The sequence below is a fragment of the Rhinolophus ferrumequinum genome, chromosome 14 (assembly GCF_004115265.2).
Source record: "Rhinolophus ferrumequinum isolate MPI-CBG mRhiFer1 chromosome 14, mRhiFer1_v1.p, whole genome shotgun sequence".
Taxonomy (NCBI): Eukaryota; Metazoa; Chordata; class Mammalia; order Chiroptera; family Rhinolophidae; genus Rhinolophus; species Rhinolophus ferrumequinum.
In genome coordinates, this window is record NC_046297.1 from 16,252,375 (window position 1) to 16,268,330 (window position 15,956).

A 15,956-nucleotide genomic window follows, 5' to 3' on the forward strand; every position below is an offset into this window, starting at 1 on the left:
GTAAGACTCAGTCTTATTTTAATATAAGACTGGGTATAATATAATATAATATAATACAATATAATATAATATAATATAATATCAGACCGGGTCTTATATTAATTTTTGCTCCAAAAGACGCATTAGAGCTGATGTTCCAACTACGTCTTATTTTCGGAGAAACACGATACCAGGAACTGTAAATTGTGCTTTCCCTATACTGTGGCATTTAAATCTCATAATAACCCTGTTAGGTATTTATTGGTATCATCTCCATTTCCCAAGGGAGGAAACCAGGACATAGAGAAGTTAAGAAAATTTCTCAAGTGACAGCCAGAATTCCAAGTTATCCCCTGTTGTACAAATAGAATTGTACAACAATATCCCCTGTTGTACAACATAGAAGTGTACAAAAATAGAGTTGTACGACATAGAATTAAGAGAATTTTATAACAATTAACCTGGTCCTGAACTCATCAAAGCATGTTTGCCATGGTCCTCCTAAGAAACATTCTTTTTTATTAAATAAAATTGAGTGCCCGTCTAAATCAAACAGCAGCTCTGAGCATCCTCTGCACTGGTTTCTCCACAAGAAAATTTCTTAGGCCTCAACGAGTAACACCGCAAAACACTGAGTATGCTTGGGTCTTTATCAGAAACACCTAGAGTCCAACAGACTATCCCATTAAATCTTTAGAACTGAACTCATAATGAGTCCCACAACTTACCTTTTTGTACTCCCAAGAGCACCTTGTCTCAGGTGTGGCCAATTCCACTATCTTGCGTCAATCACTCTTGCAGTAATTTCACAGTCACAGGGAGGAGGCACTTCTGGTTCGATCTAGGGTTCATCTAGTTCAGTAATTCCGTACAATAAAATGCATCTCAGATGAGAGCCAAGGCCTCCTCCCACCTAAAAAAAAAAAATTGAAAACTTGACATAAGTCCCATTTCTATGTTTTTGTGACAGCTAAAAGGCTATTTTATGATGTCTCTGTGTTCCTTAGTATAGCAGTTAATTTTATGTGTCAGCTTGTCTGTGCTAAGGGATTCTCAGATAGCTGGTAACACATTTCTGCATATATCTGTGAGGTATAGGGGAAGAGACTAGCATTCGAATCAGTAGAATTAAGAAGGGAGGCTCTCACCCATGTAGTTGGGCATTATCCAATCCCTTGAGAGCCCAAATAGAGCAAAAAGGCAAAAGATGGAGAAATCTCTCTTTGTGAACTGGGACATCAGAGCCAAGTTCTTCAGCCTTTGGACCCCTGGGCTTACACCACTGCCCCCCAGTTCTCAGGCCTTAGGCCTCAGACTGAAACTTACACATCAGCACTGCACCACCACCTCCACCCCCCCCACTACATCCCCACCCCCCTGCCCCCCTCCCCCGCCATTTCTCAGGCCTTCTGACATGCCCTGAATCACACAACCAGCTCTCCTGTTTCTCCAGCTTACAGAGAGCAGAATATGGCACTTCTTGGCCTCCATAAATAGGGGAGAGAATTCCTACAATAAATCTCCTCTTCTATCTATCTCTATATACAGTTGACCCTTGAACAATACAGGTTTGATTTTTTTACCCGGACTTTTTTCACTAAATTAAGTCAGCCTTTCGTATTGGCTGGTTTCCCATCCACAGATTCAATAAACTGTGGAGTTGGGGTGGCCGGTTAACTTAGTTGGTTAGAGCGTGGTGCTACTAACACCAAAGCTGCCGGTTTGATCCCCACATGGGCCACCGTGAGCTGCACCCTCCTTAGAAAACAAAAACAAATGTGGAGCGAATACAGTATTTTCACATTCCCAACCGCAGATTCCCAGCTTTGGACTGAAAACGCTCTACAGTTGGTTGAATCCACGGATGTGAAGAGTCTGAAGAGTTGACTGTAGTTAAGTTTTGGGGGAGTCAAAAGTTATATGTGGATGTTCAATTGCACAGGGGTCGGGCATCTCTAGCCCCCCCCAACACACACACATTGTTAAAGGGTATACGCGTATATATCCTATTGGCACTGTCTCTCTGGAGAACTCTGACTTGGGATTATTTTCTAAGGCTTCAATCTGCCTCCTTGTTCTAATAATCACATAGGTTGCCTTAGCTCTTCCTGAATTTAATTAGATATAAAACCCAGCCATTCATTGATTTCAATTTCATTAAACATTTGAAAGTGTTACAATGAGAAATGCTTGATACAAATATCCATCTTGCTTGCTCCACTTTCCCTCTTTCCTTTTTTACATTCAGTAACATTCCGCCAAAATTCAGACCCTATAGGGTCTTACTTATTATCTCAAGCACTTTTCTAAATGACATTTCCTTCCAAGAGAAAGGAAATCATTTTCTGACATAATTTTTTATTTCATTAGATTGTTATTCCCACAAAGAGGAATACAGTCTAATTCATGTCTATCTCTTACTTTTGTAATAGATTTGGGTGGATTGGCAATGAAAGCACAATAAATTAAATGTCAGTCTTTTTCTGTTATTTCTCAAAAGTTTATAGGTATATATTTTATTTTTAACCTTATGAAACATGCATGGTATTTCGGTGTATTTATATGAGGTTTGAGCTTATAAATTTATGTACAGAACTGTAATGTCTCCACTGTCTTTTCATTCTTTTCAAAGCAACAACAATATAGAATCTGATTTTCATGGCTCTCAGTATTTGTTTAAATATACCAGAAATGTTTCAATTTTTAATTAAGATTAGTATTTTACAAAAGATGGTCTTTTCTGTATTATACATATTGTATTTGAACAATATACTGAATACACACAGAAATCCCTCATTCTAACATCAACCTGAATTCTATGTTATTGGACTAGGTTGCTGGGGCAGACTGATATGTTGAGGGTCATGAAGAACACCCATAGTTTCCACGATTTGGTGGAAGGACTCACAGGACTCAGGAAAACAGTTATCACACAGTTACAGTTTACTGCAGTGAAAACATACAGCTTCAAAGCAGCGAGGAGAAAAGGCGCAGAGGACAGAGTCCAGGAAATACCCAGGCACAGCTTCTAGTTGTCATCTATCTCCCCGCGGAGTCACGCAGGCACAGTGCATAATTCCCTTGGTAACAATGTGTGACCACACATGCTAAGTGTTGCCAACCAGATCATCTCACCTGAGTCATCATGTCCAGAGATTTTATTAGAGGTTAGTCACATAGGCATACAGCATCTGTGTGACTGACCTTAGCTACTCAGTCTCCAGTCATTCCCTCCAAGAGCTCAAATTGATAATGTGGCTCAAAGCCTCAGACATACAGAACCAGGTGTTCCTTATAAATCAGATTGTTAGCATGGACTATCTTACATGGCCCAAGACCTCAGGTATACAAAGAAATCTATCAAGTAAGATACTCAGAGGTCATCTCCCAGAGGCCAGGCCGAGGGCAACTGAAGACTTTGGGAATGTACAGGATTTGAATAACTCAGGTCTACTGAGTTAACCCTTCCCTGCACAGCTGAACAACAGCCTTCAAATGCATCCAGATTCTAATGCCTGGAAACTGTGGATGTTATCCTATATGGCAAAAGGGATGCTGCATATATATAATTAAGTTAATCTGGAGGTGGAGAGAATACCCCAGATTATCTAGGAGGCTCCTAAATGTAGCCACAAGATTTAACTATAGTGAGATTATCAGATTTAACTATAATGAAACAGAGGGCAATATGAAGACTGAAGCAAACTCTAATGTGCTGGCCTTAGAGAGAGAGAGGAAGGGGCCATGAGCCAAGTAATAAAAAGAATGCAACTAGAAAAGGCCAGGAAAAGGAGTCTCTCCTAGAGACTTTGGTGGGAGCACAGCCCTGCCAACACCTTGATTTCAAACTTCTGACCTCCACAATTGTACTCCACCAAGTTTGTGGTAATTTGTTACAGCAGCCATAAGAAACTAATACACTAGGGTACAAAACTTTGTAATGAGATAACTTTGGCATTTCAATTACTAACTCCTCTTGGAAGTCATTCTTTCGTTTCATTCATTTCTAAAAGAGTGAAATATTACAGCAAGATGTCAGTATATACATGATCGTGCATGCACATATTTAAAATGCAAATGATCATAAGTACAAAACATTTCAAGAATTTGAAAGCCTAAAGATATAGCAGGGAAGCTACCCTAAACCAGATGGCTAACTAATGGATTCAGCAGTTGTCCTATAAGGATATTAAATTCAAATATCAAAAGCTGTAATATCCTGAGTACTGTGACTTGAATATAAAAAATAATTGCTAAAATGGAAATAAAAAATTTTTAAAAAAGTGAACTGGCATCACATGAAGGGTAAGATAATCAAATGGTGTGGAAAATATCAATGAACTTTATTTACTGTATTCCTGGCCTGAATTTCCATATTCTATAATGAACCTTAAATCTACTCAAAATATCTTATTTCCTGTTTTTAAAGATAATATGATCAGATTCTACCCATGGTGATTTCCCCAGGTTTAATTAACATACATGCCTACTCCTCTGTGAATATAGACTAGATACTTTCCAGTTCTCATTCACATACACACATTTTAACCATTAGATTAGAAGAAGTGTTTTTACTCCAGGTACACTGGTAAACCTTTAGTCTTTTTCTCACTAGTCATATTTACCTGTATATAAGCATACTCATTTTTTATAATTCATTAATTTCTTTTTTAGTCATGATCTAAGCCAGTGGAAGTCAAATAACCAGAATGATTTTCCTAAATTCTATTTTTATGGTAAAAAAATGAAATTGTCAAATAATGATTTTTAATATTAAGTTAAAATAATTTTAAAGAGTTAGGAGGGATACTTAACCAATCTCTCCCATTTTTAATCTTTACTCTACTGTACTCTGTAAATTGATTTTCATAATTCACTATGCATATTACACAATAAAATAGTGATTTCTGAATCATCAAAGACAAAATTATGTGTAGAATAACTCTAAAATCTATCATATTGTGTCAAATTGTTTGAAAATTGATAAGCCATATATGAACTATATGTCAACAATTAATAAAGCAGAATATTCATTTTTCCAAAACAGCCTAATTTGTGACATTTGTAGCAGCCACTCAATAAATGTTAGTTACATTTACATGTTAATATATAAGATGTGATTTAAAAACATATATATATGGTGAATACTACTGCAGAGTGTCAGCCAATGGAAAGGTGATATTAATTCTGTTTTTTTTTTACCTTGATGGAATTGTGCGAGCAGAGTTTGCATTACGGTTGCAGAACATTACGGTGAACTCTGAATATTATAAGGGCTTATTAGAGCATTTAAGAAACGATATGTGTAGCAAATGGCCTGAGAAATGGGCAAATGGTTTTATCCTCCATCATGACAATGCTCCATGTCACACATCGCTTCTGGTATGGCATTTTCTGTCAAAAAAAACATTATGGTGTGTCCTCATCCATCTTATTCACTGGATCTGGCACTGTATAGCTTCTGGCTCTTCCCCAAAGTCAAAATGACCATGAAAGGAAAAGGTTTTGAATCGATTCAGGACATCGATGTAGCCATGACAGTGCAACTAAAGACACTCACAAAAGAGGACTTCCAGAACTACTTCAGAAAGTGGCAAGAATGATGGGATGAGTGTGTTCAAAGAGAGGAGGAGTATTTTGAGGGGGATTAATGGCTATGTGTCTTTTACTGTAGTAATTTTTTTTTATTTAAACATTCACCATATTTTTATATCACACCTCAAACTTTAATAAACATGTACTCTCTTTAAGGAAATTTATAACCATTTCTGTCAGAGGAGATCTGTCTTCATTACCCCCCACTTCATTGAAATTTGGAAACAAAAGCAACAAAAGAGTAGATAGCTTGGCCACCTCTCCCTGCAAGTTATTAGCAGGGTCTAAACAGAGTTACAAAATTTCATAAAAATACTTACATATATTTCAAATTTATCATGAAATACTTGAGAACATATTTCCAACGAATACTCTTAAGATACACAATATTCAAGCTTCCTTTTTCCCTAAATAAAAGATTGAAGAATTTTTAACACTCTAGCACTCTAGACAAATTCATTTTTATAAAAGTCATGTGCCAACTACTACATCAGATACATGAGTCTAAATTAAATTTAAGTGTTAATATTTGATCAATTAACTGGAGACCAATTCTGGTAATTAATTGAAAAACTTTTGCAGAGTCTAAATTACTTAGATACCCAATTACTTTAGATTGGGTATCTAAGTAATTTAGACTCTGCAAAAGTTTTTCAATTAATTACCAGAGCTGTTAGCCAAAATATCACATTGCCTCAGTCATCTGAGGAACTGTAGCTTTGGGGACCTGGCCAGGGGTTGTGGCATCCTACAATGCTTTCCTTGCTGATGACTGGCTCTGGATATCAAGGGAAAAGCAGCTCCTCTCAGAGCTTAGTTGGCATCTCTAACTCAGACACATACTGCCACTTCTGCTGTTATTTCCATGGAAACCACTAGAAACATAACTTAGTGAATCAAGAACTAGGTGTGAAGAGTCTCAGCTAACTTCATTGCAAGTTCAATCTCTGATGGCCAAAATAAAGGTTATACAGTTACTTAAAAACCAATATCTTACATAGTGACCAAGCTCCAGCTGGAGATTTTACGAAATTAGTGTGAAGATGACTCAAAGCCTCCGTTTCCCTGCTGAGGAATGGCTGTCTATTCACTTATTACGGTCCACCCAGAGTGAGACTGTATAACAGCTAAGAAGTAATGGCTCTAGTTTTTGTGTATGTGTGTGACTATATCTTGCCTTTACATACTACTTTATTCCAAGGAGATCAAGTAATAGTATGGATTATTTCAGTTCTGAGTGCTATTGTTCATAAAATAAGTAATTTTAAAAACTAGTTTCCATTTACATTAATATCTCTCACTCTGAGTCAACAGAGTTTCTAGTTCAGCATAATAGTCTTTAAAGCAATTCTTAGTCCCTGAGTATATACAACTTGACACAGGTACAAAGTGGATCAGGAAAATTCAAACCTTTACCATGGTCACTTGAGGTGACTGCTTTATTCTGAAAGTATTTACTGAGCACCTACTAGGTGCCATGTACTCTGCTAAGTGCTAAGGATATAATGGAAGTAGAAAGACATGCCCCCCCTATCTTCAGGAAGCTTCCAGCTTTCATAATCTGGGTGACCCAAATCTGCTGATTGCTTGATAAAAATTCAGGGAAGTAACTATGTAGGTAGAAAATGTTATCTTGCTGGCTGGGGCTGAAAATTATCTAAGGTACTTATCCTTCTACTTAGCCCATAAAACATGTATTGTTTGGGGTAAATAATGCTAGGTGTTATAAAAAGAAATAAATAAACCCTGAAAACTCAGCTTCTGATTTACCTCACAGAGCAGAGGGGGACAGGTGCTCTGTTCCATGTTGTGCCTGGGGGTCTAGGCTATTTCCATCTCATGGTTCCACCCTCCTCAGTTCCTTGGAGTTTTCATGCATTCCGAGAATAAAAAGAGTGGGAAGATTTGATAGACCAGGCCCAGAATTTGGGTACTTGACTTCCATCCATTCTGGACATTCCGTTGTCCAGAACTGTCTCACAGTCACTCGTACCAGCACGAAAGTCTAGGAAATATAGCCCAGCTGTGTGCCCAGGAAGAAGAGGACAGCCTCTACCTGTCCATTCCCATGGTAGTCTACAAAGTTCTCCCCACTCCACCAGCATGCAGGGAACAGGAGCAAAGAAAGATACAAGAGAATTTTGTCAGCTAGACCTGGCAGTAAAACACATGACCCACTCCCATTCCATTGGCCAGCACTCAGTTTTGTGGCCACATTTAACTGGAAGGGAGCCTGAAAGTTTTAATGTAGGGTTGTGCCCAGGAACAGCATTGGGGATTACTCATCCAATCTAATACAAGCTGCCTTTAAATCATCGCTAAGTCACCCTTATTTGTTCACACACATTTGTTTGGCTGCCGCTATGTGATTCATCTTTTCAGAGAGCCCTGGACATTCCTTTTTTTCCTGTTTTCAATGAGAAATAAGAGGCATCAAAAGGTGAAACTTTGAATAGACCAAATTCATATCGGTAATGAAAAAACAAACTAGTAACTAAATTTCAGTCTGCTAATTCCTAGTTCACATAGCTCACATTTCTTAAATACATACTGTGCACGTAGCACTGTGCTAAATATTTTGCAAAGAAGAGGAGATAAAGGCCTAATACTTCCCCTTAATGAGTTTTTAATTTATTCTTAAGAAACAAACTATTTACATAAAAGAAACACATATATGTAATTATTTAGAGAAATACATGCCATTGTACGTAATATAATGCTAGAATCAGAACATACCCTCCAGGAAGGTTTGTTGAGAAGAAAGAATTGTGCAGAGTGTAATACCTGGGAAGAATTTCACTGAGATTAAACTTGAAAACTGCAGGATGTGGAAGAATGAAGAAAGAGGGAGGACTTCTTAGGACGATTTTTGAGGTGAGAGAAAAGCATGAGCAAAATTCCGTCCTGAACACGGTGAGGAGACAGGTGTGGCTGAGAAAGAGAATCGGTGCTGGGAAGAGTGGAGTGCGCAGAGTTCAACCAGCCACAGCAGCCTGTCCAATCACTTACTAATACGCTCTGGTGACACTGTGGAGAAGACCCTGCAAAAGGCAGGGCTTGAGTGACAGTGGCCAATTCAGTGGTCCTTGACAGAAACTGAGGAACAAGAGGGTAAGGGACTGGACTTTCGTAGTATTAGAGAAAGAATGAGTACAGAGAAAACATCCCTTTAACGACAGAATTTTTTTTTAATACAGTGTTTTTATTAAAGTCATTGGGGGGACATTGGTTTACAGTAAAAGTATATGTTTCAAGTGTACGATTCTATAGTACATCACCTTGCACTGGTGCTCACCACCTAGAGTTGGTTCTCCTTCCATCGCCATGTTTTTGACCCCCTTTACTCGCTTCTAACTCCCTCACATTCTCTCTTACCCTGTGGTAACCACGAAACTCTTGTCTGTGTCCATGAATTTTGCTTGTTTGTTTGTCTTGTTAATTTGTTGCTTTCAGTTCCATATCCCACATGAGTAAAGTCATACGGTTCTCGACTTTTTCCATCGGACTTATTTTGCTTAGCGTGATATTCTCAAGATCCATCCATGTTGTCATAAATGGCACAATCTTACATTTATGAACCAACATATAAAAAATAAAATAAACCTTTAAAATGTTACAGAATAAACACCAAATCCAGCAATTTAGGCTGAAGCCCCTTACATGGTGGTCCACTTCTACTGAATCCATGCATTTGTGTCCTGTTTACATTTTCACTGTGAGGAGAAATTATATAACCACCTAAATAAGGCCCTGTGCTTTCCCTCAAAACAATAATTTTTTGGCAAAGAGATTAAGTAAAGCCACAAGCCTACTAAGAAATGCAAGATTATACACATTATCTCTTACAGGCAGGCAGTGATGTTTGTAATTCACTAAGGAGATATCTTCTCCAAAGAAACAGATGTTCTTGGTTGACAATAAAAATGTAAACAGAACCTTGCAGAATTTTCTCCTCATTTGGCCTATTTATTTATTTATTTCTATACTGCCTTTGCTAAAAAAATAAATTAGATACGCTTACAAAAATAAAACAAGGTAAAATAAAATAGGTGATTGAATCAGAGCAAAAAAATAATAATAATAATAAAAGTAGAAAAAAATAAGATAGAGACATAAATAATGTCAGTACATTTTTAAAACCCATCTGCTGTCTGGACGTGAATCCAAAATTTGGTTCTGAACTTTTTGTCCAAAGCAGAATTGCTTACATGATGCAAAGTGCTCATCAAACAAAGCATTTACTCAGAAGAGAAAAAGCCATTCCTGGATTTGAGACCCAAAGAAAATCTCTTTTGGGAACTCTCAAAAAAGAAGTAACAATCATTATTTTGAATTGGTCAAAACTCTTTCCACTGCAAATGATAGAAAGCTGAACTCAAACTGGCTGAAGCAGAAGAGAGAATTTACTGATAAGTCTAACGAAAAATCCAAGGAGTTAATGCATGATTTCAGGCATTGCCAGAATTCAGATGCCCCGGTAATGCTGTGAGGACTCTCTTCCTTTATCTCAGAGCTGCCTTCCTTTGTGGAGCTTTATTTTTAGGAAGACTGCCCCCATTTAGAAGCAACAATGGCCACCAGCAGTTCCAGATTTCTGTTCTACCAAATTAGCAACTCCAAGAGGAATAGCCCCCTTCCCCAGTTGATACATTGGGGAATAGATTCTGGTTGTTCCAGCTTTGGCCACATGCCTACCTCTGAATCAATCATGTGGTCGAGGTAAGGTCTTTGTGTGTCCTGGGGGGTGGAGTAGAATCAGTGCCAGGCAATCCAGAGTCAGCGATGGTGATTCCTTAAGGGGATCCTGACCAGGCAAAACCATATTCCCTACCCGTCCCAACAACATACTTCTAGGAAAACAGCTATGTCCTTATTTAATAGAGTTTTTTTATTTGTTTGTTTGTTTTATTTTTTATACATTTCCCTTAATGGGATTAATGTTTTCACACCAAAGCTTTGCAATTTCCTTAAGGTCAGTAGAGTGGCAGCCAGGCACACACCTCCCTTTTGGTATGACTTAGCTGGGTTGTTTAGGTCAGGTTTCTGGAGTAAACTAGAATTCGTTCAAATGGTTTAAATAACAGACCATTAAAAAAATGAGCTACTTCGACAGTTGTGAGCAGGGGTGTGGACCCCTATAACAGGTGTGGAGGCCCCAGGAACATAGCAGTGTTAGGAAGTTGTTAAAACTCGCCGAACTGAGGGGCCACGATGTTGCCAGTGGAGCCGTGGAGCCGGAGCTGCCCAGCGACACTGTGGTTTGGGGAAAGCACCTCCTCGGAAGCAGCCCTAAAGCCAGGAGGAAGTGGGGAAAAGTACCCCGATGTCTCTCTTCTCTCAGCTTCCTGTGTTCCTGTCGGCGCTAGGAGACTCAGCAAAGCCCAGTAGGTGATGCAGTCCTTACTGTGACACAGACAAAGAAGGGAAGGATGGAAATGGCTCTAGCGGAGCAAAAGCAGAGTAACCAGCGCATTGGTGTCAGCGTATTAGACACCAATTAGGGGGTGGTGGCCCGCATTCTGCCACTGACCGTGCCCATCTCCACACACCTCTCCCTGCTCCCTGGCCATGGTTCACTGGTCCAAGGATAGAGATAGTTGGCTCAAGCAAGCCAAAAACATTTATCCTCCCTAAATTTCCATCTTGAACAGAAATACAGTCTTTAGGGTACAGGAACTGAACCATCATGTAGAGCACCCTAGAGAGAAGTCCCTGCTCATTCTGCTGCTGAAGTCCCATGAGCTTGCCTGGATCCTGCCCATCCTGGCCTTGGTTTTTCAGTTGCTTCTCTGACTGTCTGAGCTCCCCCAGTATTACTGAAATAAATCTCACGTTTTCATTGTTAGTCGGAGTGGTTTTCTGTTGCTTGCAACTAAAAAGAGGCGAATTTAACATTTAGGATAGAGAGTTTTTAGTTTTTCTATTGAACAGGACTACATGGCTCAATAGCCTTCAGATAAATCTCTAGAAACACTTTAATTTCCTCTAGTGAGGTTTTGACACATTTGGTGCAGCATTCAGTTTGAAGGCAGAAAATCTATGTGGCTGACTAATACCCAGACCTGTGTCCTTTAACAGTCACTGCAGTGACATCCTTGGGTCAAAACTGAGGAGCTTAAAGACACAAGTTCCTAAATAAACGAGCTCTTCTTTCACAATGATATCATGCAAAGGAGGACCACAGTCAAAAGTAAAATTCATCTCAAAAAGCAATTTGGGGTCAGTCCTAACTAACAAAGGTGAATGAGAAGCCAAGGCTACAATAATGTCCATCTGAAATCACTCAAAACTGTTATATTCCATCTTTCCATTCATCTGCAAATGGTTCTTAGACAATGACTTCAGTTCTTACTGTAGTTTGCCGTGTATAATGCGCACTTTTTTGCCCAAATTTGTGAGGGAAAAACAAGGATGCACATTATACATGGGTAGCATTAATTCTGTATCTATATAAATGGTTTTAATTTTTTTACTTATGCTTATGAGTTAAAAGTATAACTCTAGAAATCAAAAACAATGTCCATGTGCAAAATAATACCCTGGAATACGATAATTGGTTTTGTTGAACTTATGACGAGCTTGCAGCACCAAAGAGTTAGTTCTTGGCCTTCTATGATGCATAAATACTGTAAATTTGTTACTCGTACATAAAATTTTTTGTACCTTGCATCTGTTCTTGTGTTTTGTAATTATTTGTTACCTAAAATTTATTGTACCATAATATGTTAAAAAATAAATGCTAAAATTCCTGTATAATACACAAAACAAGGACCTAAATGTAAACAAATAAAAATTTGAATTAAAAACTTAAAACGAAAGATTTTTTCCCTGAAAGCTTGGTCCAAAAATGTGGGTGCACATTATACATGGCAAAATATGGTACTTTAATCACTTGTTTGCTTGTTTTGTCCTTAGTGAACTGGCCCAGGCTCATAATTAGCTCTTTCCCATCTACATTCTTTCAGCACCTGCCCTGTCATCTACTGCACAGGATGTGTGGCATTGTGCTGAATGGCAATGGGACAAATGGGACAAAGAGTCCTTGCTTCATGGAAATTATAATCTTACATATATTAACACTAGGTTATAAGGGCGTATGAAGATACATCTTCATGGGAAGATTATCTTGTGACCTATTGGAACACAGGAAGGTGGGGGTAGATGAATGTGGGTTAGGGAGAGCAGGAGTCTCCCAGGGATAGCCTGAGATCAGTTTTGATCCCCACATTGAAATCCAGGAGCTTTCCAACTCGAGGGAATTGACGGGGGCAGAGCTTCAGAGCAACACTCTCCCAGCACTACGTTCATCCACCACTTGCCATCTGTATTTTCTATTCCCACAACTCTCAGGTAATGGTTAGCCAACTAAAGGAGACCCTCTGAGAACATCTGAAAGAGAATTCCTAATGGCAACCTTACTGAACCTTCTAGAGTTGACCACGGCTTTGTTCATCTCTTTTGGAACAAACAGCTCCAAACAACTTCCACCCTCTTAATTTACACTATTATCCTCTGCAGCATATGTAACACCCACAGCATCACACTTCGAATGAATCCTGTCAGCGCCTTGAAGCCAGACACAGACCAGCAGTCCTCCTATGACTCATGCCACAGGGAAAAACACCTGACACAATCCTCAAGGCAGGCATGAGTGGTGAAGTCTTGAACGGAGACCAGATGGCCTTTGGACCTGACTTAGCTCCCACACAGCTCCCAGATGCCAGCAGTCGACAGCGTTCCCCAGCGGGTACTAAGTACCTCTAGATGTGAATTCCATCCCTATCAGACGACTTATCATCCTCTTTCCTTTCTAATGCCTTCTCCGTCCCTTTCCCTCCCTGCAGCCAGGGAAATCCTTTCAAGTTCCAGAGGCTGAAAGCTTCACTTTTCCTCATTATATGTTACAGTCTGGTTCAGAGCTGCCCAATTCTAGCCATGGTAGAAATGATCTGTAATTCTGAGCTGCCAGAATGTACAAATGAGGAATTGGATTTTTTTCATTTTATTTAATTTTAATTAGTTTTCATTTAAACAGCTACATAGCTATGGGTTAGGGGCTACCGTATTGGACAGGACAGGTCTGGCTTTCGATGCTCAAAAACTAAGAACTGATTTCCTTTTATTTTTCCTTTTGATTCCTCCTTATTTCCTTTTGATACCCCTAACACAACAAACTTGAAATGATCTAGCTGAATAATGGGAGAAGTGAGAGCAATATGTAATATACCAAAAAGATAATTTTATCACATTTATCAAGTTATTCTAATACAGGGCATAGGTGTTATTTGCCACTGGCTGTCTAAGGTTGACATGAGAAAACTTGGTACGGGGGCAGCATTCTGGCCTCTCTCAGTGTCACTTCCTAGTTCTCCCAGGAGGGTCTCTCACGGTAGAAAACAAGAACTTGGCAGAGTCAAAGGGGTCAGACAGCAGTAAGCATCATACCCATGACCGCAAACCACTTTTCCTGGGTGTGCTCCTGATAAGGAGTTTGAACCCCATATGATGTTGTGTGGTCTAGGTGGCCTGGTCTCACTATTGTCACCTGAGCCCTGGAGTGGCTTGGAAGTTGATGATTCTGTGACCTTGAGAATGGTGCTGAAGGAACAGCAACAGGCTGAACCTGAAGAGGCCTATAGCACAGGAACAAAGGATGACACAGCAAGGACCCTCATGGATCATCAGCCAGGACCAGGTATGTTAACAGATGCCTCAGGGGATACAAATACGTACAGATGACAGCTGAGGACCAGATGGGCCCCTCCTTCCAGTTCCTTGGCATTATTTAAGTCCCCCACAAATATGATGGAACCAGAGGGAAAAGGAGAAATCCAAATAGGTTGAAATAAAGTTCTCATAAGCCCCAACAGATTAACACAAAAAATTAAAATTTAGCTTTAGTTATAAAAATCAAACTTACATCTATTCCTCACCTGAGTTTACAAACTGATATATTATCATGATGATAATATTAATGTGAGATATAAATACATATCACCCCCAAAGTATCCAATGAGAGTGGACTCAAAAATCTAGGCTGTATTTGCGATAACCCACCTCATCTTATAAATACCTGATATGTTACATTAAGTACAAGTCTCAGTTATAGCCATGAATTTCTAATGTTCTCCGTGAAGAAAAGTAAATTAAACTCACAGTGGAAGCCTACAATGTCCAAAAACATAGAATTTTACTTGACTTGATGAAATGGGGAGCAAATACTTTTTTAAAATCATGTTTGCATTAGTTTTGATCTATTTAAATAGAAATACAGTCTATGCTTACTACTGATATATATTCATGTTGCTGCCTTAATTTAAGCATCCAGCAAGTGGTCTCTAACATCTGTCATTTTCTTCTTGTCTACCTGCTTTTATTACTGTGACAAAGCAGATCAGAGGAAAAGTCAAGAAGTTAGTGAAGTCTGTCTTCAAGTCCTTCCAGCAGTACATCTCTCAGCATCGTGGCACAGCTCACCTGGGCCTGGCACCCACTCCCTACCCCAGTATAACTTGAGCAATCTAATAGAGACTAACATGTTAGCATGGCACTCTGCCAAGGTGGCCTGGATGTAGGATCCTCTGTGCCCAAAGCCTTAATCATGAGGAGTGGCTTGGAGGGTCGTATTATCAGCCATAATTCCATACAGAAACTCAGTGTAGACCAAAGACCTGGACAAGAAGTCAAAACACATCACTTCTAATCTGACACAACCACCAACTACTTGAAAAACTTTAAGCAAGCCACTTAATCTTTCTGGGCCTGCGTTTCCTCATTTGTGAAATGAACTCTAAAATCCCTTCTGGTGAAAAAGCTGGATGCTCGTGGCTTCATCTGTTTAAATATGTGCGTGTATGTGAGTAAATTAAAATATTTTACTTCAGTATAATCCTGTACCATTTCTAAAATTTGTCCGACCAAATACCTTATAAACCCCCAATTGTAGAGTTTGGTGCTAGTACAGAAATAAGCAAGCAGAATAGCACCGAAAGTGACTCAGGGTATAAGCTAAAATTTAAACACTGTTTAATCACTTAACGCATGCCAGACACTGTGCTTTGTATATTATCATTATTCAATTTGTCACTTAATCCCTGTAAGAGGATGATTTATTGAGAAAGTAATGGGTATCTTATTTGTTTTCTCTTTTTGCTTTGTACTCCTTGGAACCAAATTAAAAGGATTCCCCCCCCCTTTCTCCACCAGGATCCGTATTGCTAAATTCAAGCCAGAGGTTGTAAACCAGTGACCCACAGTGCAAATCTGGCTTTGAAATGTAAAACCCCTAGGGTGATTTCTTGTTTAAATATTAGCTGCCAATATTTTAAAATTGAGCTATTTCACATTATTTTAAATTCAAATTGTCAGCTTCCCCTGAAAAA